Genomic DNA, 23,205 nt, shown 5'->3' on the forward strand with positions numbered 1-23,205 from the left:
ACAGCAGTGGGGTGGGAGGATTCACAGTTCCTTCCTGCTGCTCACTGCACTCTGCCAGCCAATTCCCTCCGTAGCAGGAGACAAAAACGCTCCCAAATCACAATCTAATTGAAAAGTTATGAAAGATAATACAGAGCTCCCGAAGTCTGTGGAGGGATGGGTGGTTGAGTACTAATCAATTCAGAATATATTTCTTCTGGGACCAGCACTTACTGGCAAGCAATTATTCTTTAAAAGATATACATCATAACGGATTCTGCTTCCCAAGAACAAAGGCTCAAATTCTCCAAGAACAACACAGACCAAAAGGGGCATAGCATTTTCCCAGTGAAGATGGGTATACTTTGATTGTATTAGTGCTGCTGGACCAATTAGGTGAAGCTGTTCATTTGCAATTGGGATTGCTCGGCACTAACTCTATTAACGCTCCCAGGCAGTAGCTCTACATCAGTGTTCCCATGCCAGAACCATTTATTTCCATGCCTGTAATGGGCAGACATAAGGTACCCCCTGTTCTCTCAGGAACCTCATTTGTGTTGGTGCTAGGATCTGCTATCACACTTACCAAGCATTAAAATTACTCAGAATTCTCTTTGCTTAATGCAGAGTGCAGGAGTCTATATGTAAATAGGTGCTGAAATCAGCTGTGTTTATTTACTCATTAGCAAAGAGCTGGTCTGGCTTTAATGAGCGATATGACATCTATATCTTCATGCTAAATCTGCCACGGGATTTTCTTTTCTGTAGCATTTAGGAAAAGGCAAATTAGTGCGTGTTGTAACACTGCATATCCTGTTGCTAAAAATATATCCCTTGATTTACATATTTCTTCTATGTGTGTATACATAAATATAGATCTTTTCTATCCTGCAGATGCACACACACATGCAGGCTTTGCATTTGCTATTCTGATATCTTAATAGATAAAGGGTAACCTCTGGGTCCTCTCTGGTCATTCACTCTCCTCCCACACCTCTCTGCTTCTCTCTGCCCAGTTGCAAGTTGGGTTAAGTCCTATTTTAGCTGAATTAAACATGTGCTCCATACCCAGCATTTTAAACTCTTAAGATACCTAAAAATATTTGCAAATCTCTTTTGCACTGAAGCTACGTACAAAAATCTTTTGTTTCTAGAGTCAATTCTACTCTTACTTATCTGAGAATAGAGCCAGCACATCTGCACTGAAGATGTACAATGGGATAAGCAAAACCAGAATCTCACTCCTACAATATAAATGGCTTTTATGTCTGAAGAAGTAATTATCTAGTGTCATAAGAAAACCAACAATAATTTCCTAATGCTTCTTCCAAGTGACATGGGAAGCATCAAACAGTATGAATCTGCTCTGAAAAATACAGGAGGTGTTAATGAAGATTAAAATTGAATTAGTGGACATACCACTGCAATCATGTCAAACGAAAGCAACAGATATGCCAGATTATAATTGCAAACCCTGTTTTGTGCCACGTTATCTCATGTGGAAGCAAAAATAACTGTATTCTCCAGTCCCCTTTCAGTCATTTTTATGAATGTTGCATTTTGTTCTTTTTCCCCACAGTACAAGCCAGGTGTTCCTTTTTTCTGCAAAACAACAATACATCATTTAAGTGAAGTTCATTTTTTGAAGCTCAGCGAGTTGAGGCTTTCTCCATTTCCCTGGCTGTATCCAATCAGCTAGTGGAGGCACTGGCATGTGTCATAAATTTTGCTGTGAATATGGGCCAGCAGAAACGTATACCAATTCAGAGATCACATCTCCTCAGCATCCCACTAGGCAGGAAAGGAAATGAAATGTGTTTGCTGTGTTCTGCTGAAGCAAGAGAATGGAGCAGGAGCTGAAAAAAAATCTGAATTCTTAACAGGAAAGAGAACCTCTCTCACAAGAAAACCTTGAGAAAAATTAACCCCCAGAACACTGCCTGTGTTTTTCTCCAAGAGTCTTTTCTCAAGCAGTCTCCAATTCCAGACTCTCTTGCCTGCAGTGGTTGACTAAGGCTTTCCCTTCCTTTGCTGCCTTACACACACAGCTGATGAGGACTTATTTTCTGAGCAGTGTCTGGAAAGCGGATTGAGAATGAAAGCCATCCGTAATCGAGGAGTGCTGGGATGAGTAAGAAGTTTTACTCTTTTCTCCACATAGAACCAGCTTCTTTGGCTCTTCCATTTGCATTTCAAGCTTCCAACCTCTGAAGAGCAGCACTGCTGATCTCCAGTGCTATCTGGTGTTCCCATCCCAGTGCCGTGTCCAAGAGGAATGGTGTGGCCAAAGAGCCAGTTACTTCTGCACATAATGTGCTTTATCACATACATGCAGACACAATGATCTAGTGGCATGGGAACAAATTTCCTACTCCTGTTGTCCAGCCCCCAAAGCAACAATTCCTGGTCCTTAAGTAAAACAATCTCAGCAAAAGTTGTTCTTATCGCCCTGCTGACCCCACTGTACTATGTCTGTCCTCTTCTCTAGAGCTGGTTTGTAGGGATTCTAGAGTTGCTGGTCAGGTTAATGGAGCAATTGTTTCTTTTTTTAAGTCTGAAACATTAGTAATTCTCTCAGCAGAGTCATTCAGTCTGTCAAGGTCACAAGACTTTATCCATTTACTTGATGCTACGGCTGGCTGAATGTCATATTCCTGAATTTTAAAAGAAGAAAAATAATCCACAGAGAATAAAGATTTTCATCTCGCAGGAGGTCTGGATTTGTCAGTTCAGTCCCTTGCATGCTCTGGAATGGCTACATGGTATGCCCAGTCTCGAAGAAGGAATTTGACACCTGAGGAGTAGGATATGGATCAGATTTGGGGTTTTGGTCATTCTGAGGAAGTTGGTCCTGACCTGTTTGACCTCAAACTATGGGCTGGGGGCTCATTCTACAGTGGTTTCTAGTGTCTATATTATTCCATTTTTTTCCTGACCCCTCTCCCTCTTTTTTGGGGAGCAGAGGTCAGGGTAAATACACATCTTAATGACAGTTCATACTCTTAGGGATTAAATATTCTCCCAAGACTACTGTCTGATCTCTACCATGGGGGAATGAGCAGTCTGAACCTTGAATAGTCTGAGTAAATAAAGGCACTACAAAATCCCTTTAAATCATTGTGGGATGCTCGAGGGTCAGATCCTTATGTATTTATTTCAAGGAATTTCCATGACTGTAATGAACTTTGTGCAAACAATGACATGCTCTCATGTAGTATGTAGCAAAGGGGCAGGGGGCAGGGGAGTGAGGAGGACCAAAGCTTAAAAGGATTTAGCTATGCTTGGTCACTCTCTGGATTACTTACTTTTGTTTGCTTCAGGCTTTTTCTCTTAACTGTGCATCAAGGCTATGTATTGACTTTGCTGAATTATTGAAGGGAGTTGCAAATGATGCATGAAATGAAAAATCCTTCTTATCCCTCTGCACAAACTGCCAACAGACAATTCTGTGCAATCACTGCTGAGCTGCACCATAACATCAGGTATACCTACATACCCACAAAAAATTGTTGGAATTACTGGAATAGGAGTTTCTGTTCTTAATATTTCTCCTTTTACCTGTCGGTTTCAGAGGAAATGCAACATATTGCCAGGGCAGTTCCATCACCAAAAGCAGCTTCACCCATTGTAATCTTATTTTGGTAGAACTGCGGGTACCATTTGGGACCAAGTCAAAGAAAACTGGCAGCCTTCTGGTGTGCTTCTAGAAATCAGTCCCTTCATCTTCTCTCAGATTTATGACTGTACATGTGTATGTCTTTTAATATTTATTAAGGGCAAGCTTGGCACCGAATACATAAAAATTACCTCGAAGCTGCTGTGCGCATCCGTGCAATGAGAAAAGGACTAGTAAAGTACAGGGATATGAATAACAGAAAATAGACACAACTGAAGAGAAACAATTAGTAGCATACAGGCTCGTTTCTTTTTCTCTTTTTAAATATGCTGTACCTGTTAAGGGAATCTCTGTTTTCAAAAACTACATTTCTACATAGCCACAAAAAGTCACGTTGAACTGAGCACTACACGGAGATGACAACTAACTCTGGAATGACAAGAGTTTTTCGGCAACTATGTGCTTCTTCTTTGAGTGGTGTTTATTGTAGCAAATCATTCCTTACTCAGAGGCCTCCAACCCAAAAACATTAAATTTGCTTGGTGTAATTTGAAAATCTTCTGAAAATATATATTGCAAGAGTAAGTGGTAATGTTAGGGTTTGGAGTTTAATTGTGATTGTGCTGCACAGCTGCTAACACCAGCCTCTTTGGAATTTATGTCCCCATCTAGGCTTTTCAGGAAAATTTAATTTGAGGAAGTGGTGTTTATCAACTTCCTGGCTTACTGTCAACAGCATGCTGCTTTCTTTTTAATATGAGGTGCTAATTATGTTTTTCTCAGACTTCACTATAAATGAAATGTATTTGGCAGTTGTCAACAGCTTTGCAGAGTATGATAATTCCATCATGCAAAATCCGAGGTTCTCTGAGTGTGAGTTGTGCATCTTACAATTATATTTCACACTGTGGACAGGATCATCTGACCTGTTTTGCAGATGTTTTGGAGAACACAGAAACTGCCAGAAAGTGTAATAGCACCAAACATCAGAAAGGCCTGTTCCTTGTGAAGGTGGAGCACAACAAAGCTGGTCTTAAGTGAAAATCTTGCTGCATTAACAAAGAGCTTCAATCAAATTAAGCAAAAGTGCACCTGTTAAATTTCTTTTTCATCCTGAAACTGAGAAGATCTAGACAAGGTCAACCATTCAGAAGCGGGGATGGGAGGGACGTGGTGGTGGGGGAGGGTGAGATTTCCTCTTTTTTCCAAAAACACACAGTGATCTGTGTGCTACCAATCCCTACACCACGAAAACTGGCACTTAATCTTCGGTGAATGGAGATCACAGAAAACACTCTAAAAGGAGTCTGAGCTCCAGACCCTCTGGGCACAATGGAGGAGGCTCAGGGCCCCAGAACCCCTGTTTCCTTTGCCACAGCTCTGGCAGTGATGTGTTGAGTGGATTCCACTAGGAGATCCTCTCAGACACAAACTGCCAGAGTAATTCTTGGAGATCTTTAATTAGGAATTATTAAAGGAGCATTGAGCCTCTTTAGCTCCCACAACAAAAGAAAACAATTGCAGGACAAAAAGGAAGGAATTGGTAAAGGTGCAACTTGAATATCACAAGGATGGGGACAACCTATTTTCACAGGCCATCGCATTAGGGACAGAATCACATTAGTGCAGGACAATCCTGCCATTTCCTTTGACACTCACAGTCTCAATAGTTGTGTTTAGAAGCTAAATAACCCGTGGACTGCTGTGCAGGAGAAAGGATGATGAGGTATTGATTGCATTTTAGTTAGCGAGAGGGAGTGAAAGGGCTCAGTCCATTTATATTGTCTGTTTACCACCATGGACAGAGCAAGACATGGAAAGTATGGGAAGCCTTTGTTTGGTTCTCAAGAGGTGATTTCACTGAAGTCTCTGTAGCCTTTGCAAATATGTCACTGATATGAAAACTGGGCAGGGCAGAAAGGTGATGTAGGAAGATATATTTTAAAATTATTAGGTCTGTTAGGCATTAAGAGATTGTTGGAATTTCTTTAATTTTGATTATCCTTTATATTTTTAGAAATTAAATCTTCTTTCAGTTATACTGCACATAAGCCTCATGCTCTTAAACAAAACTTGCTCTCTGCTTATTTATAGAAAAATCTTGAAATGGGAGAGGCTTTTGAACATTTTTGTACTTGAAGTCAAATTTTTAATAATCCCTTTTTGTAAAATAGGTTTTACATCTTCCATGCAGATACAGCTATAATCTTTCTCCCAATCATAATGAAAATACACTTCTTTGACATTTCTGCCTCTTCTTTTTCATTTAAATACTGTAGATGAAATCCTGAAACTTGTACTTTTCCTTCTGCTCCTGCTGTGCTGTCACCCCTATTGCAGGACTGGTGTCGTGTTTGTATTCAGCACCACTGCTTTGTGGCTCTGCTTCCTTCCAAAAGTCATAGACTTTGCATTTTCCTGGCAAAAGCTGCTCTAGGTCCTGTGTGAGATGATGACACAGAATCGTCAACTGATCTGCCTGTGCTTGTGCGTGGCAGTTGCCCTCCTGGGGATGCACAGAAGTGGAACACATCTGGGGAGTTCTAAAATGCTAGCCAGGCAACAAGCATAACATCTTTTTCTTTCCCCCAGGAGCCACTAACCGTGCACAGGCATAGGAAATGATCACATATTTCTTTGGACTGCAAGGAAAGAAAGATAATTCAGATCCCCAAAGAGTTTTGTGTACGAAAACGTGTCCTCTCTCTCTACCCAAACTAAAGCAAATTTACTCCTCTAGTCAATTTGATTTAGGTCAGCATGCCAAGCACTTCAAGTGTTGCTGAGCTCTTAAGAGGGACAGATTCCTCAAAAATGAAGATATATCCATTGCAGCTGTGCCTGGTAGCACCCTACTGGCTGGTCCCTCATGATTTTAGACCTACTGCCATTTCCACTGCTTCTCTTCTGAGCACAGTGGCTGATGCTTTTCCCTGTGCTTTCTCTAAAAGAGTACTTATGACTTATTCAGAGGATTAATATATTCTACTTTTGAAACAGGGAAAGTCTCTCTCAATCTTTGCCCCACCACCCTGGCTGCACTGAGGAGCTCTTGGTGCTCCTCAACCTGTCCTGAAGTCTAGGCAGATGGATGAATTGAGGCCCTTGGCTGCTCTGGGTACAACTGCAGTAACCTTTCTACTGGCACTTCTCGTGTCCTCGCTGGTACCTTCCCATAGCAGAAATGCTTTGGGAAAGCTGTTCTCAAGGGCACAATATAAGACAGAGTCAAATGACATGAGGGGCTGTGGGAAACCACTTGTTCAGCGTATATTTGAATTCACAGAATACCTGGAGCGCCTCTCTCCTGCAGGGGGAAGGCATTTTGTTAATAAAAATACATACCTTCATTCATGTAGCCTCGAGAACAGCATCGGAGGGTTAATTTGGTGCTAGTGGTAGATTTAAAAATATGAAACCAGCCCTGTGAGGCAGGAAGGTCTTCACAATGGCACAGAGAAGGACATTTGTGTACAACCAGGGAAAGCTAGGATTCAGCCCGTGGAAGTTTGGGGAATCCTCCACAGAGACATCAGAAGGCACTGGAAAGTATTCCAGGTGCTTTCTGTGTGCTTAACTGTGAACACACAAATGACAGAGCAAAGAAAGGAAAGGTAGCCTGGTTGTCAAACCCAAACAGAAGGAGAAAACAAGTTAGTGATGAACCTTGCAGACATCAGAAGGGACACAGTAGGGGTGCCAGCATCATCAGCTCTTGCCTTTCCAGTTTCTCTGCCCTGAGGCAGACTGGGCAGTGCTCACACCACACACCCCAACAGCCCACTCTGACATTTTTCCTCCGTTTGAAATTTCCTTGTATAATCTTTATGTGCGGAAAATTTGGCACAGGTACGTTCAGCCCCTGCCAAAATGCGAGCCTTGTTCCTCTCTTTGTTCTTCTCAACGTAATCACCATACTTGAATTTTTCATTTAAAAAAATACAAACAAAAAACCACCCAGGCTTTAAATACTCTGATTATTATTTTTTTAAAATGAGAGAACATCCTAGAGTAAAACACCAATATTCCACTTGTATTTATATGGTTAGAATCACTTGCCATTTCTTTCTGTAAAAATTATTTTAATCTCATTTCTGGGAAAATAGTTAATTCATTTTAGTTAATTCAGTCCTCTTCTGAGTTAAATTTTTCCCCTTTATTCACATGTTTCTTGCAGACACTGCATCCAAGTTCACCATTTCTTCAAAGCTATGACTCACACTTATGCCATAAAATACAGAATGCAGAGAAACTTGTGAGCTTCATTAACATTGATTTGACGTATGTTTTTGATTCTCAGTGTCAAAAGTGCAGCAGAACCTGTCATTTCTGTTCAAGACACAAGAAATATTAATAAACCAAATAAAGGAGACCACACAGGAAAATGTGAATTCCAAAAAATATCAAAATGAAACGCTGAAACTCAGTCCATGAAAATGAAAGAATCCTGAATTTTTTATCAGAACTGTATTTGGTCTGCATATTTGAATGTATTTGTCATGCCTTATATACACAAAGAACAAACGTAAATCAGACAATTTTTATTATTTTTTTCAAATTAAGGGAAGAAACAAGCAAAAAAAGGAGACATAAACAGTTCAATTTTTTCTTTATTACTGTGTAGTTGTTGACTTTGATAGAGTGACTTCAAAGACTCTACATTTTTTCCAGCACGAGAGTAACATCAGACTCAAATTCTTCATATACAAAAGCGCTCTGTTTGACTCAACAAACATTTCCCATCTTGAACTTTCTTTACTATGTAAGAGGAAACCTCAAATCTCTTTTTCTAAAACTTGTAGTGAATCTTAATATATTTTTAAGTTTCATTAAAGAAGTAATCCATGTGCAAAGCCTAACAGAGGTCAAAGGATAGAAACTGTAGGAAGTTTAAAGAGAGAAAACTAACCAGAAAATTGCAGAAAATCCAAGATTTCTGTCTCATGTTTTGGGTGGTTTGTGTTTTTTTTCAAAGAATCGTCTAAGAGAAAAAGCTGCCTCAGTCCCAGTAGTTGGGCTCTGGACTGAGCATGACCCAGCTGTTCCCAGAAGTCCTCACTGCATAAATTTTGCTTTGGAGTCAAAACCACTCCGTCACACAATTTGCTACTTTGCAGATTAAAATGGTTCTGCTGAGATGCCCATCTTCTTTTCTGAGAAGTCATTTTGTTTCCTTTCACAAGCATAGTACTGGGGCTTTGCTGTGGTGATTGCTGTAGGATTTTCTGGTTGGGTTTTTTTTTTTTTTTTTGTATTAGGAAAGACAAACTGCATCGGTTTTGACATCTAGTAAAGTCTGCTCACTACTTAAAATAACCCAGTATGTAAACCTTAAATTACGTTAGGAGTACAGGCAAAAGAGGTAGGAAATCATAATTTTAAGCACAGTCTCTATGACCTGTATGTTTAAAGAGTTACGAACATTCTTAAAGGCAGTTGACTATTTTTCAGAGAGCAATTTCTACAAATTTGTCTATATTCAGTCAATAATAAAGGGAAAAGAGGTTGTTTCAGCATTGAGGTAGTTTAACCACCCAACTGAATCTGTTTTTGAAGACTATGTGCTCTTCAAAAGACATCAACTGTTGTTCTACATATGGGCATTGCAGGGGTGGGCAGGGAGAATAGGCTCTGGATAATTCTGGTAATATCACTGTGTAAAATAGTTACTCAATTGAATTATTTTCTTCAAGGATGGGTCATCTTAGTACTCAGGCTTCAAATTCATATTTGATGCTCTTTGAAGTAAATAATAGAAATTTCCTGCTGGGCTAACAGTATGTCACTGTTTTTTTGGTTTTGCTTAGGGGGCTCTGAACAAGTAGAATAAGGAGGAAAACATATATCAAGTACCTGATAAATGTCTCTTATTTGCACAGATTTCTAGAAAGAGGCGGACTTGTAAGTGGGGAGATGGTAACTTATTTATGGCACTCCATTTTCTGCAGATGCAAAAAAGAGATTCCTCTATAAAGGGTGAATGTGCATTATGAGGCAGCAGACTGAAAGAAAAATCAGTCCATGGAACATACAAACTATGCTAGAAAGATGCTGCCTCCTTCTCATCCAGTCCATCCAATTTTGACTTCCAAGCTTTTGTATACTACCCTGGGTCTGTTAGATCTAGAGCAGAATATGAGGTTTCAGAAGGATGTAAAGCACTGTTGAGTGGTTCTTGTTCACTGAGGAAGATTGGCACTTGAATGTGGTGACAGGCCTTTATAAATTGCAGTTGTGGGTGGCAGAGCAATCAATGGGAAGATTAAGATTTTATTTTTAGGAAGGTGGAACAGCAACGTGCTAAGAGACAAATCACGAAGCAAACAGAAGTGGGCTGAAAGAATACAGGAGATAAACAAGCTATGCAGGACAAGTGGATAAAATAAAAACCCACAGGGATAAAATTAGAAAACTAGAGCAAAGTTTCTGACTCATGTGTGAATCTCGAAGTCTGTGATTCAAACCCGTGTTTATCTATCCAGAACAACTAAGAAAAAAAGGCTAAATAGATTTGCCAAAGGAAAGAAAAATTAAACTTCTGTCACTGGAAACTGGTTAAATCTCGATATGTTTGGGTTTCTGAAGCTTTCTGGCAGGCAGAGCACGACTGGGACCTATGGCTGCCAACTCCACATCTGAACCTTATCAGCACTGCCTTATCAGAGACTGGGAAATGGCCAGGCATGGGGAGGTAATGGGAGAGGCTGGGTCTCAGGGCACCAGGCAGCTTTCTATAGGAAAACCCTCCCTGAAGAAGCAGCTTTCTGTAGGAAACCTCACCCTGAAACAAGGTTTTTTTTCCTAGATACAGCCTGCCATGTCCCACCGTGGCTATTTTTCTGTCTCCTCATCTTTCCATTCTGTAATGGGGGATGCAAACTACAAAAATCCCAAAATAATGTACGGGTGAGTCAAAAAATAAAGAATCAAAAAAGATTAACGTACCTTATAGATGAGAATATGCGTCCCTTTATCCTAAACATGGCACCAAACAGACCTGCCTTTCACCCCAGAGCAGTGACTGTCTGATACAGCTCCCTTGTGACACCTTGGCTTGTCAGGAACACTCAGTCCCAGGGGAGGTTTCCCACCTGTGTGCTCAGGGTAGGAGCTGCTGTTCTCAGTCTTGTGTAAAGATTACTGTAATTGTGGTGTCTTTGGACTTTAAGAGGATCATTAGCTCCCCAATGATCTCAAATGTTTATCGTTCTCCCTTTCACTTCAATTGATTTTCTAAACACAGGTCGCCCTTGAACTGGAGCATATTGTGTCTCTGAGGAGCTGGAGACACCGATTTTCCTTCTGTCACCCAGCAAGAGGAAATGCTTGGTTGGTGGGAACTGCTGGAGGAGAGGTGACTATGATGCTTACTTATTTCATGAAAGCATTCATTTTTAATTCTGTCAAACCAGCTTGAATGAGAATGGTGGTGGTGTTTTCCTGCATTTCTCACAGATGCAAAGTGTCCTCTGTGCTGCTGATTCCTCATACTCTGTAATTTTCTCATTGCTTCTTGCCAGAGTTCTTGCCAGATGTGTAAATCAGAAGTGTATCAGACAGCTTATAAAAGGAGGGTTTAAAACTTTTCAAAGACAGGGAGAAACACAAGAAACACAAAAACATAATGGTTGGCAGCTTGGGAGTGGGTGAAGCAGGAAGTTCTAGTCTTACTAGTTTCAGGCAAAAGACATTTGGAGAGGATTCCTTAATAGAAAAACCATCAAAACTGAGATATGTGTGTTTTCAAATGCAGCTTCTTAAATGAGATTTGACAAGAACGGTATCATAAAACACAAGCTGACTTTGCTAAATTGGTCCAGACCAGGTTTTACATTCTAAGTATAGTAAATAAACATAGAGAAAGGTTAGAGGTTAAGAAATAAAACCTTATATAATAATACTACAATTTATTCCCTGAAATGTTTTATATTGATTTTATTTTGGGGTATTTACTAGTTCAAAACTTCCTGAAACGGGAAAATACCTTTGAAATCAGTATTTTAATTTTCTCTGCTTTTTTCATTAACTTTTTTTTTTATTTAATAAACTACATTTGTAAAAAAATTAGTGAGTTTAACTTGTAAGCCTAAATGCTTACTTTTGTCAGACAAATAAACTAACCTCCAACCAAAAATAGCCTATTATGTCTGAGAGGATTTTCTCCTGTTAATTGAAAATGAACTGGAACTAAGCTAAATTACTTGAATGTTTAATCTTTCTTTGCTACACTAGGGTTACTAGGGGGTGCAAGCATAGACACATTTCTAAATAGAAATAACAAGCTATTTAGTGTTTCAGCTCTGGTAAATGCTGAGAAGGGCAGTGACCTGTAATACCAGCAAGAGTAAGAGCATTTCAAGCTCCCAGACGTTCCTGCTAAAAGATAACTTCTCAAAGCTCACATTTGTTTGTAGCCGAGGGAAATGTTCAAGAAACTTCTTGTAAGAAAGCTGATTTCCTCCATCATTAATGCAGAGAGAATTTAATCTTCAGAAAATTGAACTAGTTTGCAAGCAGGAAAATAAAGAGGTTATTTTAAGGATCAAGCAGCAGGATAGACTGGATCTCCTGTCCTGAGGGAAAATTGCAGTAGTTACAGCTCCCTGTGGCATCAAGCCCTTGCTAATCCTCTAGGCATGTGCTCCCTGTACTGTCAGGCGTATGCAGCACTCTCAGGGAGGTCCTGTAGATAATGTATGTGGGGTCAATTCACATAGGGCAGCGAAAGGAGGAAATTGCCCTGCATCCCTAGGGAAACCATCAGCACAGAGAAGGCAGGTGAAGTCTTTCAGAGGAGAAAAGGTGTGTCTGGCAGATAGATGGTGATTAGGTCTGGCTTTTGGGGAGCAGAGATGCTGGGAGCTGCATCCAGCAGAAGCTGGTTTGCTGGCCAGGGAGGAGGAGAGCTGGGGAGGTGCAGATATCTCCCCTACATCTCAGTAAGGAAGGACATACCCATCCAGTGCATGCATTAACTAAAGCCAATACTGCACTTATACAGAGAGGCAGAGGCTGTTTAAATATTCTCTGAAAAAAACACCAAACACTTCTCCTAGACTCCTCATTATTTTCACTGACAGGCAGTTCCCCCTGTCTTGCAGCACTTCACAACCCCTTGTTAACATTCCTTTTTCCATCCTTTAGGTACAGGTGCTGTTTCACTGCACTGCCACAATTAAAATTACCTAGATATAGGCAGTACAAAGGTGCTCTTTGCTCAGTCCCTCAAAGCACAGACATCAAGGGCTGGATCCCCAGCCCATTGACATCAATGGGAGTCTTTCCATTCATCTCTGTGGAGTCTGTGACAGGCCAAGGAGGGACACAGATGAGAGAAGGCAGTTTGGCCATCACATTTTCCCTTTCATCAAGTGCTTTACACAGCCAAGCTGTTTTTAACGTAACTTCTGCTCCTGAGTTGGAAATTTCTGTCCATGTGAAGTGAATTTCCTTTAATAGCTACAGAGGTTTCCATGCTATTCCAGGATGGGTCTGAGAAGTGCAGTGAAGAATTTAAGTCACATGGGACCTGTCTAAGGTAATGAACATTTTTATTACTTTTTCATTTGGTAGCTGAACTGGAGGGAGAGAAGTAAAAACAGTTTGGAGAACAGCGAGTGAAAAATGAAGGCAAATGAAATATTACCATGGTGGTTTAGCTCCAAACAGCATTCCTGTGCCCTGGCACTCATCAATGGGACCGGAGCAGTGGCAGGAGGGAGAGGGTTGAGGGATGGCATTCAGGTGACAGCTAAAGCATCAGTGTCACTACAAGACAAAGGCAGCAATAGCACAGGGAAATGAGCATCACTTTGATGGCCTGTGTGGGAGGGAAGATAGGATCCAACTTTCAGTCCCCAGTCTGGGATGGGATGTGTAGAAATGGCTGCACTCACCACAACTGCCCCACTCACAGACTTCCTGTGGGTGTCAAGAAAAAAAGAGGTGATCGTGGCAGAAAGAGACCTTTGCAGAACTAGAGACTTTAGGTATGGGTATAGATACAATCTTCTCAAGTGACTGTAGAGTTTTCACTTAGAAAAGAGGTAATATTTAAAAACCACGAATTTCTCATTAAATATTGAACTGTCTTTCAGAATAATGGATTGCTACTTTCTACCTTGGAACAGGTGCCTTAACATGGCATGTCTCTTCAACTATTGACTTTCTTAGGAGGAAATTACTGAGTGACAGGTAAGAAAAAATAATGATAAAAATGGAGATTTTTTTTCTTCTCCTTAGCATATCTTCTTTTCTAGAGCTGTAGAGCCCTCTTCTTTGCAAATACATTGTCATCATTGTAGACCAGGAGGTCTGGGGCCTCAGACATGGTTACAGCATTGGCCATTTCCATTCCTGAACCATGAATGACTAACTATCCAGAATGGATAACTTTTCATTAAATCTAAGGGCATGACGATATGAATAGTTTGCTACTATGTGAAGCAGCTCTAAAATTGGTGATATCAAGCAAGGCCTGGCTGAGGGAGGTTAGATCCTAAAAATGGAAGTGGAAATTACCTTTGGGTTGTCCGTGGTTTGCATAGTTTTTTCAGGGAAACAACGTGTTACAGGGAAGAGGGAACTGTCCTTGAGTTTTGTCCCCCAGATACAGATATGCAATCTCCAGGGACAACCTCAGGGTGAGGACACGGTTCTGAAACAAACATTAGAAAGAGCCTTCTAGTTACTGATCTTTGAAACACTCAAACTGAACAGATTTAGTTGTTTGGAGCTGAATCTGAATCAAATACAACTTGGATTTTTAATTTATGGATGGTCAAAGTAACTGTGGCCATGAGACTTTTTCCATTTTAGGTCATGGCATGAACTTCTGCCATTAAGATTCTTTTTGAAATCATCATTTGTCTATGCAAACAATTTATACTAATTATATGGAAAGCTCTTATTGTCAGTTCATAGAAATCACCCTATTTACCCTGATGTAAAGTTACATGTACAGCGTGCAAGAAGCATATTTTAAATATGGATCTATGTGCTGTTCTTTATTTGATCAAACAAGGTTTTGATTGCCTTAGAAAGTAACTGAAATCAAGAAAATAATTATTCCTTCTCACTCTTACAAGTCTCCTTTTCTGAGAATCAACTTAGTGTAATTGTCCATAAAATGAAAATCTCTATGAACCATTTTGAAAGCAGTGCTACAACCACTTATAAGAAATATAACAAGATAAGCAATGTGTCTTGGATGTACAGTTAGGATACCACTCACAGGTAGCCGTGTTTTACTGAGTATGCATGGCAACAAAAACATGTACATTTAACTCCTTCATATTATTGTTTTTGTGGAAGTAAGAGATAATCTACACCACTGAGACTTCCACTGATTCTATCGAAGTTCAGAAAATTTCTTTGAAAAGTCTTACAGTCTAGAGGAAAACAAAAAGAAGAAAATATAGAGTTAATTTAGATGGAAATTAATAAATTGCATTTAACTTTTTCCACAGCTTAACTTGCAAAAATTACCTTACTGTAGGTCTGCTGTAATTTGCACGTTCTGCCACCCTTGCAAAATAATTGCCTAAATCTTGGGTGTTGAACCCTGCTGAGGTGCCCACTGGACAGCAGACAGTGGTACCCAGCCCAGACAATGTGGAATGGGGCACAGTTTTGGGCTGCAGCAACAGGTTTCTCTGTGCTCCGTTACCCCATGAAATTCTGAATGTGTCCACGTGGCTTATCAAGTGCAACAGAAGCTGATGAAAAGATATCATTATGTTCTCTCTTATGTTTTCCATCCATATACCAGTAGCTTCTGGACTGAGTAATTGATGGCAGAACATCTACCTTTGAGTAGAAAGCAATAACAGTGCTTGATGGCACCTCAGATTTTAAAACTGATGTTTTTTCTGGAAGTCAACATGCTGTTAAATCCAGCACTTGTAAAATAGTTTTTTTGTTGTAATAACTAAGCTATTTCAGCGCTTAGGCCCAACTCATAATTACACCAGCTTCCACTGCTGATAGGCGGAAGATAACGAACCTTCAGCTTTGCATACAGGCTGACACTAAACAAAATATCTCTTTAGCAAACCATCAGAATTTGTGGATGATGGGAAGCAGATGTATCATTAAACACTAAGTGGGAATATCGTTTACAGTAGAAGTCATGTTTCATTTTGATAAACTTAAAAAAAAAAAAAAAAAAAACACTTGAAAGATGCAGCCCCTGTGTATCCAGTGCTGAAAGCAGTATTTTGAAAGGTAATGTTGTGATACTCTGCTAGGCTGGCAAAGCTAAGATTTATTAGAAAATATGATACACGGCCCAAGCATTACCATGAGAGAGGATGAAATGCGATCTGATATATGGGCTGGTATCCCATATGAAAAGCTCAGAGAAAAAGAAGCTGTAACAAATACAATCTTCACGTCGTAGAAAAGGCACATGGAGAGCAGGGACTTGACTGGGCCCAGCCAGTTGTCATCAGCTGTTTGTGGACTCGAGGTTGCTGCAGGCTGATCTTGCTTCATTAGCACTTGCTGTCCTTGTAGCTGAAGAAAATTGTTGCTTGTCATTTTTCATTTTTCATAGCCTGTAATGATCAAATAGATATTAATGTAAATAAGAAGACACAGTGAAACATGCTTGAAATGATTCTCTTGTTGGGGAAGAAAAAATCCTTCTGTTTACCTGTCACACTCCTGTCACTGCCGCTTGAGTGACAATTTACTACTTTTAATGCGTGCATCTCTCTCACCTTTCATTTATTTTCAACATTTTTCCTCCTTTCTCCTTTCTCTCCTTACAGTTTAATCTCAATTTAATTTTTAATGCCAGCCTGCATAGGATGCTCATCTTCCAAATCGCCGGTTAGTTGGGAGAAAATACATGGAATTAACATCTTTCTTGAGGCTGTTCTAATTCCTGTCTCCACGGTCAGTTTTGTTAAGACTCTCTTTGGTTCAGATTTCCCCAAAATACTTCTCAACAGCTATGTTTTTCTTTCTCTTTCTAGACTCCCTGTCTAGGTATTATAACCCATTGTGCCTTTTCTTTGGGTATTTGCACTATGTCCCTTATTATCCATGTGAAATATGCAATATGTATGAAGCAAATGCAAATCATACTGCATTATCATCATAATTAATAGTAAAGCTCCCTCTGCAGTGACTACGGATCTGCTACTGGAAAGGCACAGAAAGACACCACTGGCTTGGAAAGTGTAAAGTATGATACAGTGATGGGTTATGGTTTGCTGGTGCAATTTTGTGGGAAATGTCTATCCCCGGTTTGCTACTCAATTTAAATAGGGTGAATACAAGCAAGAGCACTAATGAGGCCCTTCTGAAATTTTAGAATGATACTCATTACTAAGGCTAGAGCAAATGTTTATAATTTATCATTGCAACTAGAAAAAAAAAAAAACAAGGATTTATATCAGAAGTACCAAACAGTGGTAAATTGTCACCTTGTGGAACAGACCATACTCTAAACCTGCTGAAATACAGCAGTGCAGTGTCAGGAAGCAAAGTGACAGGCATGGAGTTCTGGCTCGTTGCCTCTGACGTGTGATGGGGGTCTGTGATGGAGTCATTCCCGTTAGGAACAGTGGTGCTGGTGGACCACTGCTCCACCAGTGCTTGGCCAGATCAGTGAAAAGCAAATTGCAGATCTCACCCGGGGAGCATTCTGTCCTTCTGATCCTGGCAAACTGTATTCCTTTACCCAAACCTTTGATCCACAGTCCTGGTGGCAGCGTCCCAAATAAGCAGCAGCTGAACACAACGGGCAATTCACCACAGTGTGCACAGGTTTAGGTGCTGCGTGGGGACTGTGAGCAGACCATGAGACCTTATCTTCTCATAGCAAAGGGGACTCCAGGAGGAAAAGAGCACTGAAATGCAGTTTTGCTCCTCAGAGCTGGATTGTTTATGGGAAATTATTAGGAGAGTGAAGCGAAGTGGCAACTGTACATACACCGTGTGACATGGCAGGTTTCCAGATGAGTAAGAGATCTTCCGAGGCAGTGAGTCAGCCTTGAGAAGAAAAGGCACTGGTCAGGGTGAGAGAAGAGTACCACCAATAATGTCTTGAGGTGGTGGTTGTTTTCTGAAGCGACTGGGATTCACCAACTTGCCTGGGGAGCTGAGAGAGATGGACTTGCTGTGCTGATGCTCCTACCACCTAGCAGTGCCTGAGCAGAGGACTGAGTGTGGGCTCCTTGTTGCCCTGAACTGTACCTGCAAGCCACCCACAGCCCCTGACTGGTAAGACCTCTGTATGAAAACAAAAAACGCTGATTTTTTAAGTGCCTAATGACCCTCATAGCTGATAAAAAGTGCTGCCAGAATGACAGAGAAGACAGCAATGAGGACAAGGATGATGGTTATGGATGGTTCTTACATGCAGAATGATACATGTGGCTCACTTTTTCTCATTACGCCACAAACTCCTGGGTCCAGTCCATGAGCCAAACTCCTACCTCCTTCATGCTCTCAATCCCCTCTGAAGCTCACAGTGCAATTAATGGTAAATGAGCATCTATCAAATTAATTTCACAAAAGCTTTACGAGATCAATAGCAGTACAGTGCAACTATTAAACTGTTAACTGCACGTGACCAATCACGCTCAGAAGATGGGGTGGTTTTGTTCTGCTGACATTTATAAATTGTTAAGCCTTCACTTTCATAGTTTATGATGTCAGATGAATCCCTTGGGAAAGTATTTTCCTTCCGAATGATGTTTAAATGTCTGTAATTCTGTGCTGAGTGCAATTTACCAACAATTGCAGTGCTTTAAGGCATAGAATAGGCTCCCTTTTTCTGTTCAAGCAATTTGACATTTAGGATAATTTATTAACTGCAGCAAAAATATATAAACAATGTGATTTTCTTGTAAACAGCTGCCATGTAAAACATGCTGTATAATTGGTAACCTCTGCTGCAAGTGTGAACAATGCTGATTGAGGGAGGCTTGTTGTGAATGTGGGTGTACAAAATCAAAAGTACACCATTGGTTTGCATCTGCACTGGGTCTGCTCAGCTGGGAAAGTAAAACAGGCCACAGAGAGGCTGCTGATGGAAATAGCTTTTTTAGAGGGGGAAGAAAAACCCCAACATTTTCCCTAAGGCAGAAGCTGTTGAACCTGTTGGGTGCATGTCCCTGCCGGGTGGTGAGGGCAGCAGTGCTGGGGTTCTACAGTACGGCTATCTGGGACCTGGATCCCTGCTTCCATGGGGAGTAAGGGTGCAAAACAGCCATTTCTGAGTATCAAACAAAATGTGTTGTTGTGCACCACCACTCAGGGCTAGAGCCCTGACAGCTTCAAGGCGATCAAGTGCCTGAGGGCCTGTGAGAGCAGCAGAGCTTGGGTCTCTCTCCCCAGGATATCAGCAGGCATGACCCTTATCTATGTCCTTAGCAGTCCAGTCTGCTTTTGGTGTGCATTTATGCTCTTGGAACAGAAAGAAACTCTTTGTTTCTGGTGACCAGATGTATATAACCCTATGCATCTTACTTTTTACAAGCAAGTTGAGACGTGCACTGCACGGTACAGCAATTCGCTAATGCTTTGGTCGATAAAGAGAAAATATAAAACTGCTAAAAGCAACATATTCAAATAATTTGCTTAGAGATTTATAGTGATACCATTCTTTCTTAGCAACAATTTGGAGGAAAAAGCAAAGTTTTAAAAAATTGCTGGATGCCCCATAAACTGCACCAACACAGCATCTGTTCATTAACTCATTGCAATCATTAATACACTGTAGGTTCTGATTCCCAAGTCAGCTTCTGAGAGAGGAGAAAGAGGATTTATTCCTAGTGGCACATTATTCTGAGCGCATCCTTCATCTATCCAGTGAAAAGATTCATTTTCCTCTCCTATTCACTTTTCTTTCTTGCAGGACCGTCTTTTGTGAACCATCTCTCTTTGCAGGGCCTAGTCCTCTTCCAGGCGATAACTAGGCTGCCACAAGCCTTTCCCATTCACATGCCCTCTCTTATTATAGCAGCAACCCTTTGTGGATGCTATTGTCCTCTTTACTTCTATTTCTCTGGAATCAAAATCAAATGCTCTGTTTCTCCCAGAGCATAGAGGTGGAAACATGCTTTTCACAGAAAAGATCTGTATCTCTGGTTCCACCAGTTATCTGCTTCAGTACCGCGGTCGTCATTTTGAGTTTACATTATGAATCCTGCAACTATTCAAATTGTGCTTACCGTATATTTAGAGGTTTGTGAAACATTTGCAAGCACCTTATCTTTATTTAAAAAGAAAACAAAATTTTATTTCTTTCTCAGACATAGTCTTTTAGGGGAATAAGATTTTACGTACTCCGTGTGCATAGTAACAGTGTTGCTAAGGGTCCAGTATTTCTTCAGAATCTCCTTCAGCTGAGGTTTCATCTTAACGTTTGTCAGTGTGTTCAGTGAGAATAAAGCAGAGCATTGAGAAAAAACATCACCACCCCCCATCATTCACATCACCTTAAACTTGTTACAGATTCAAGGGTTGTAGGAGCAAGGCCTTTCACTTAGGCGTGGTGCACATCAGCTTTGTATTGAAGTAAATGAAATCAGACTACTATTTTGTCTTAAAAATGTTTATAAATTATGTTTTCTTTCTTCATGATCAAGCTTAATTGTCAATTGGAAAACGCGTATGTAGCACACAATGAAATGGGTGGGGGTTTTTGCCCAAAAATTATGTGTTCAGGTTCATTTGGTCTCTGTGAAAGCTGAGATTTTGTAGAATTTAGGGAGCTTTCCTCATGAGTGGCCAAGATAGACCATGTGAGGCCCTATTTAACCAAACACTGCTCCACACACTTGAAAATGTTCTCACCTTCAAAGGCACAAGGATATCTGTAAATATGCATTATATGCTTAAATATACTCAGTCACTATCCTTGGAGAAATAAGTGATTGCACTGAGTAGTTTTATTATCAAAGTAAATTGGATTTAGTTACTCTTTTAACCCCTTCAGAAACATCGTGGCTACCCTTTTAAACCAGGAAGGTCTTGTCTTCGGGCAACGTACAATGTAAAATGAGCATGGGAGTCAGATACGGGCCAGAGCCTGTTATTTGCAGGAAAGAAAGGGAAGGATGAGGAACATGCACCTTCACATTAGTTCTCTAAGGCCATGCAATATTCCTATAGCAGCAGCTTTACCTGTTAAAGCTGAAATGCATTTGCATTATTTTCAGCAAAATCCTGACTGTATTATTTCAGCAAAGATACCATCTAGTTCAACTGAGGTAATTTTCAAAACACAGTCACAACATAGGATTTACTCTTTTATTTAATTGGTTTAGTAGAAGATGCTGTTTCTCAAAAACACATTGTTTCTTTGTTTTTCCTTAAAAACCCATTAGCTTTTATGCAGGTCTTTAAATATTTATGAGATTTAAATAATCTTTTAAAGCATCCTCAGAGAAGACAGTGACTCTTCTTTTAGTTAAATAGTTCTTATTTTTCTGGTAGGGGAATTGTTTAAGTACTCAGCCAACTAATTCCCCAAATTAATCACAATATTTTTATACTCAAATGTCTATTTTTTGTAAGCAAAGAGAAATACAAGAGACAAACTTGTTATATTTATGTGTAAACTGACTTACTACTTGTATGATGGGGATATTATGCAGCGATTCTGGAGCTGACTGTAAACTGAAGATGCTTTTAAATAAACACATCAGGAATTCATGCCCCTCTAAATAATTATATTGTGAGAAAAGTTTTGCCACAAAATATGTCTCATCTTCCCGTTTCTTCCTTAAAGGCATCTGAAGTGTTCAGCCTGTTTGCAAAATGGGTGCTGGAGAATAAGCAGAAGGAGCCACGAAGATTGTGTTGAAGAAGTGGTGAAAGCTGACAGTAGAGCCATTTCCAGAGATGAGCACTATTCCAACTTGCTCACAGCTCGTGGTCAAAGCATGCTGCAAGCACGGTCTACAAAAGGAAAGGTATGAATTTACAGCAATTCAAACTGTGTGGAGGCTGCCTTACCCTTGAATTCTTGCAGCTCCAGGAAACACTTCTCCACAGAACACATTTGCTACCCAGAGGTTCCTTGCACAGTCAAAATCTGGGAGTTGGAGTGGGAGGATGGGGGTAGGGTCTGTCTGTCTGTCTGTCTGTCTGTCTGTCTGTCTGGTATGCTTTTAAACCTGTCCCTGCACAGCACAGGTGAATGAACAGAGGCTTGAGGGCTGCATTTTTCATTTAGTTGCCTCCTGGTTGGCTTTATTTGGTTTGCTCTTCTGCTGAGCAGTTTTGGTTTCTTTGCTTGTTTCTGCTAACAGCAGAAGTGCTACATCTCTGTAGAGTTAAATTAAATGCCAGGCTTAGGATGTCACTTCAGAACAATTAATTGTGCTTTGGAGATACGGTAAAGATAGACTCCAGAATCATGCAGGTTCAACACAGTTTTCCTGTACCTTTGGCTTGTGCTGATCCCCTCAGCTGAAACCAATATTTCTTGGGCACATCTTGCTGCGAAGCAAATCTGCCTTTTCCAATTCAGTCTTGTTTCCCCTGCCCACTGTATTGCCCCTGGCAGCTCTCTGGCAGCCACAGCAGTCAGGCACCAGCAGAAATCTCTTCAGTGGTGGGAAAGTAATTAACAAGAAAAAGCAAACCCATCCATGCACATGGCTGCACCCTAAGATGTTCAAAAAGGTGATTCATATTAACATTCTTTAAACAAAACAGGCATTCTCTAATTGTAGCCAACACCACTGTAAGTGCAGGCTATTTTCTAGCATTAACCTAACAATAAATGATGCTCCATTTTTTTTAATCAAGAGACAATATTCTTGCTGGCTGATTGAAGTGTTTTTATTGGAAATAGCTTCTAATAATAACCTGTCTTGTTAGCACTGTAAATTCTGCAGGCTAAAATCCTTTGATTCTCATTAAATTAACTAATTACTGTCTCACTGGATCGATGGATTTAGGAGCAACTGACATAATCTTGCTAGGAAGAGAAAGCTGCCAAATTCCATCACTTTGCTTAAACCTATTACCCTTGGATCTGTGCACTGGCAGAAAGTTATCACCATGTAATTAATGGATATAGTTGGTTGATTGCCATATCAAAAAGAGGCGAAGATGTAAGGTTTAAGCTAAACAAGCAAACAAACAAAAATGGCACCAGAAGAACTGCATGTGCAGTTTACTAGTTTAAGGTGTTTTTTTTACAAAATATGAAAAAAATTTTTTTTGCAACCAGCAAAGGCTCCAGGGGTTGCCCAGGAGCTGCGAGGGGTATTGGTGCACTCTGGCTTACCACCAGTGGGTTTTCACCGGCACCCTGCACTGGGCACAGGGTGTTTGTACACCTGACACTTTGCCTCAGGGATGCCTCTGCTTTGCACAGCCAGGCAAGCAAATGTCAGGCTGAGGATCCCCTGCACCGGGCTAAGGTTCAGCCTGTGCTCTGGACCTTGAGCCCCATGGCAATTGTTTGTGACACCATTAAAATCAGTAAAATTATTCCACTTGCTTTTTTTGCCTAGCTCTGCAGTGGACTCTTTAAAGGGCCCTGTCCTATGTGATAAATATGAAAATAGGAATTCACAGGATTAGTGAGTCAATTAATCTCTAAAACAGTTGATCCATAAGGTAGGAGGACTAAATTT

The sequence above is a fragment of the Empidonax traillii genome, unplaced genomic scaffold (assembly GCF_003031625.1).
Source record: "Empidonax traillii isolate 1590-97213 ecotype Southwest subspecies unplaced genomic scaffold, ASM303162v1 scaffold478:size624743, whole genome shotgun sequence".
Lineage (NCBI taxonomy): Eukaryota > Metazoa > Chordata > Aves > Passeriformes > Tyrannidae > Empidonax > Empidonax traillii.